The 4,803-nt window shown below is 52.7% G+C and overlaps 1 non-coding gene across 1 annotated transcript; it reads left to right on the forward strand.

Moving 5' to 3' along the window:
- The first annotated feature begins 144 nt into the window (after nt 1-144).
- Nucleotides 145-294, forward strand: LOC114886325. Its single transcript, XR_003791327.1, has one exon. It is a non-coding gene; the product is annotated as a U12 minor spliceosomal RNA (small nuclear RNA).
- The last annotated feature ends 4,509 nt before the right edge of the window (nt 295-4,803 follow it).

The following is a 4,803-nucleotide window of genomic DNA, read 5'->3' on the forward strand; positions in this document are numbered from 1 at the left end:
ATGAAAAGCAACAGAAAAGAATTAAATGAGTAAGACAGTCTTCAAAGGAAAGAGGTTCTCGGTTCGACGGTCAACTTTGCCACTCACCGTAGGGCTAATGAGAATGGGATTCATTACCTAGGAAGTAAACGTGAGGAGGAGTTTATGCCTTAAACTTATGAGTAAGGAAAATAACGATTCGGGGTGACGCCCGAATCCTCACTGCTAATGTGAGACGAATTTTTGAGCGGGTAAAGGTTGCCCCTACGGTGACCCGCCTACTTTGCGGGATGCCTGGGAGTTGCGATCTGCCCGTACCCCTTGCATTTAAAAAATAGAATTTAATAATTAACCGAATTGAGTGAAAGTTGAAGACGAACCAAGGAATTACGTGTAGTCGCCATTATTGATTAACAGTGGTGGTCAAACCTCGCGCCCCTACCCGGGGTTGTTATCCCGTAAAACGGTTAAGATTGGGTTTAGGTAAGACAGTCAGTTCTTTGCAGCATACGAGGTACGTTGACTGAGAGTGTTACCGGTTAATTGTTCAGGGGAGACAACGTGCAATACACAGGAGCCTCGTTGTGTGGGTTATAATGCAGTGGTTACGTAACACGGCTCACACTTCTGGGCAGTAGGACGTTTACAACCGAATGTTTTTGCCAGCCTGACCGTTGTCTTCCTAATCTGCACAATGGGGCACATGAACTACGTCGCTGCGAGGGCCAAATGAAGTGTTCCGAATCTGTATTTTTTTTTTTAATTGATGTAATCTCAGTCTCCAGCACTGATCCTGGTGGGAGGTTCAGTATGTCGAACCAGTGAATGAAAAATACAACAACAGCAGGAAACGGAATTCCTTGGCGATCCAGTGGTGAGGACTGCGCGGTTCTGCTGCAGCGGGCCCGGGGTTAGATCCCTGATCGCGGAAGTAAAACACCCGCATGCAGCGCGGTGTGGCCGAAACACCACCAACAGAAAAACAGAAACATAAAACAAAGACTAAACGTGCAACGCGTTTTAGGCCAGCGCCGAACAAAGATTAAGTGCCCTATGAATCACTGCTGTAAGTACAACGGGTGAGTGGAGTTATGTGTTCTCGACAGAACATCACACCGCAGATGAAAACCTGGCATCAGAAAGAAGGTCCGTGGAGAGACGAGCTGGTGAAGATTGGGCACCGGAGGAGGGAAATCCAGGTCCCCGCCTTCGCAGCCGTGATTGGCTGCTGGCTGGCCCTCCTTTTCTCAGCCGTGAAACAGAACCATTAACTCCTCCCTCCGCGAGGTGCCGGGAAGGAACGCGGAAACCAGGAACCAACCCTTGGCCGGCTGCACAGCGGAGGGCAGGCAGGTGCGCAGGAATAGGAAAGGGCCAGAGGAGCGCGGGAGTTAAGGCCCTTTCGCACCTCCACGCGAAGAAAGCGAAGTGTAAAAATAGCGCTTAAATAATTTCCTTAAACTACCCCAATAGTGGAGTCATTGATGTCATGTAATTCTGTGACTGCCGGATTGCCCTCCTCCAGAAGCGTTTCGGAACTTCGTGGGGTCTTATTTGGGTGTCGGAACGGCAGGGATCCGGTCACGTGGAGGCGGGGACGGGATGGGACGTCCCGCTGGATCTCCCAACGCTCGGGACATTCCCGGGGCGGAGGCGCCGGTTACGATTCTTTGATCCTGGGTTTCGCTCCATTTCTTGTATGAACACGCAGGACTTTTTTCCTGGTGTAAACAAATATGGGATTGCCAGCAACGCACCTGCGCTGTAGCCAAAGGAGCTGGGTCCTGCCTTACTTGGAGACTAACCAACAATTGTGACCCGCCTGGGAAAACCGCACCCCTGTCGGCAGAGCGGGGAAGGCGGGCGGCATTAGAGGCTGCGCCAGTGCAGGGACCATGCGTCTATGCAGACTCCTGATGCTTCCGTCTACGGGCCTTGGGGCCACCAGCATTTACATGCTGAAATGTGCATCATTTTATGAAGTCCTTTCCGTTTTTGCTTTTATAATATGTTTGCATTTTTGTTTTTAATATTCATTTATTCGGCTGCGTTGGGTCTTAGTTGTGTTGTGTAGGCTCTTCGTTGTGGCGCTCAGGGCTTCCTCTCCAGGTGTGGAGCGCGGGCTTTAGAGAGCGTGGGGTCAGTAGTTGCACGCAGGCTCTAGAGTGCGTACGGTTAGTTACCCCGCGGCATGTGGGCTCTTAGTTCCCTGACCAGGGATCAAACCTGCGTCCCCTGCATTGGAAGGCAGATTCTTAACCGCTGGACCACCAGGGAAGTCCCCTTTGTGTTGATTTTTAAAAAAATTCTGTATAGGTAGGTGGTATCAGCGGTGACTTCAGGAGCGTAAAGCGGCTGTTATAAATGTTGTTTTTAAATGGTGTCACGTCTGAGAGGGTGGAGAATCACTGCCCTATTCACTCACCCATTTTACAGGTGGGGAGACAGACTTCTAAGAGGGTAGGGACCAGGTCCAATTTACGTCCTTCTTCCCAGCTTCAGCAGACAGCCTCTTGTGGGCTCAGGCAGTGTGCAGCAAGTCTCAACGCTCAGGCCCGTTTTCTTATCCTCCAGACGGGGACAGGCACCAGGAGACCTAATGTGTGTCAAGCGCTCAGTAGAGTCCTCAGCAGACGGTAGGTGTGGAGAAGAGCCATCAGGGCCTGAGAGGCCCAGGCTGAGTCCTTCCCCTGCCCACTGAGGAGTCCCAGCCCTGCTCCAGGATGTGTGAGGGCCAGAGACAGAATGGAAGGTGAGAGATGAAAGGGGAGAGTGGCTCCCTAGCCCCGAGGCCTCCTGTGAACTCCCCCGTCTTCTCCTCTTCCCCACTCCACTCCAGCCACACTGGCCCTCACTGTGTCCCAGGGCCTCCGCACTTGCTGGTCACTCCCGCTGGAGTACCCCTCTAGTCCTGCCTCCCTCTCCAGTCTCATCCTCACTGTCCCCTCAGCCACCTGCCTTCCTTGATCTGTTTCTGAAAGTTTCTTCCACAAGCTTGTTCTAGCCACAAGGCCTTCACACTTGCTGTTCCGCCTCGAACACCTACCCCAGCGGGGCCAGCTCCTTCCCTTCACATCGCAGCACAAAGGTCACCTCCTCAGAGGGAGTTCCTGCTGCCCAACTCTGAGAACAGCCCTCATTCCCACACTGTCCCGTCTTTTTTTGGTTTTTAATTTTTATTTTTGGTTGCGATGGGTCTTTGTTGCTGCACAGGGACTTTCTCTAGTAGCGGTGAGCGGGGGCTATTCTTCACTGCAGTGCGCAGGCTTCTCATTGTGGTGGTTTCTCTTGTGGAGCACGGGCTCTAGGCACGTGGGCTCAGCAGTTGTGGCTTGCAGACTCTAGAGCGCAGGCTCAGTAGTTGTGGCGCACAGGCTTAGTTGCTCCGAGGCATGTGGGATCTTCCCAGACCAGGCCTTGAACCCGTGTCCCCCGCATTGACAGGTGGATTCTTAATCAGTGTGCCACCAGAGAAGCCCCACACTGTCCCATCTTTAACTTCCATCTTGGCATTTCCCATCACCTGTTACTTGTCTAGTGTCTTTCTTGTGAACACCCCAGGAGCAGGGAAGGGTGTGTCTGGAGCAGCCTTGGCCCTGGCCCTGGAAGAGTGCCTGAATGAATGAAGGCACTCCCTTCCTCACCTGTAGCTTCCCCAGGACAGGGCGACACCTGCCTTGCCTTAGGCCCGACCTCCACCCTGAAAGCCATTCACTGCCCTGAGCCTCAGTCTGTCTGTTGGAAATAGGTGCTACTGACTTCTCTCTACTTCTCTCAGGGCTCCCCAGAGGACAGAGTAAAAAGGAAAACACTGGGGACACACGGGGTTGTCCAAAGTTGGGACTGGGGACACCTTTTAACACGGCTGAGATGATGTGAATAAGGCTGGGTGTAAGGGGAGGATTAAAAGTTGGACCCCCCACTGTCCACACTCCATCTATTCCCAGGAATCTACCCTGAAAGAAGTCATAAGAAAGGAGGGTGAAGGACTGCCCCTGCTGGCGCAGTGCCTAAGAATCCGCCTGCCAGTGCAGGGGCCACAGGTTCGAGCCCTGGCCTGGGAAGAGCCCACATGCCGTGGAGCAACTAAGCCCGTGTGCCACGACTACTGAGCCTGCGCTCTGGAGCCCGCGAGCCACAACTACTGAGCCTGCGTGCCACAACTACTGAAGCCTGCGTGCCTAGAGCCTGTGCTCCACGACAAGAGAAGCCACCACAATGAGAAGCCCCCGCACTGCAACGAAGCGTAGCCCCCGCGAGCCACAACTAGAGAAAGCCTGCAAGCAGCAACGAGGACCCAACGCAGCCAAAAATAAAAATAAATTTTAAAAAAAAGGAGGGTGAACATGGCCACTGTTATTTACAAAATCTGCAAACTGGAAACAGCCTAACTGTCCAACAACAGGGATTTGCTACATAAGAAAATCATGATCCGTGTGGGCCTATGGCGAGTTTCTGACCACAGCGGGAAAGCAGAGGCCACACAGTGGATGACGTGGTGTCATCCAAGTTCTAAGTGCTGGCCTCTAGATTCCGGCATTTTTTCCCCTGTGTATACTCCTCTGAACTCTCCCAATTTTTTTTTTTTTTGGCTGCACCACATTAGCTTGTGGGATCTTAGTTCCCCGACCAGGGCTCAAACCCAGGCCCCCTGCAGCGGAAGCACGGAGTCCTAACCACTGGACTGCCAGGGAAGTCCCCAAGTTTTCTACTATAAACACAAACGTCAGAAATAAATGCCAGGCCTTACACAGCCCCTTCCTCTCCCCCTCCCTCCCCCACAAGGACATAGGTCACAGAGCCTCCAAGAGCTGCAAAAGTGTT

The sequence above is a fragment of the Monodon monoceros genome, unplaced genomic scaffold, assembly GCF_005190385.1.
Source record: "Monodon monoceros isolate NGI ecotype Baffin Bay Population unplaced genomic scaffold, NGI_Narwhal_1 Super_Scaffold_6, whole genome shotgun sequence".
Lineage (NCBI taxonomy): Eukaryota > Metazoa > Chordata > Mammalia > Artiodactyla > Monodontidae > Monodon > Monodon monoceros.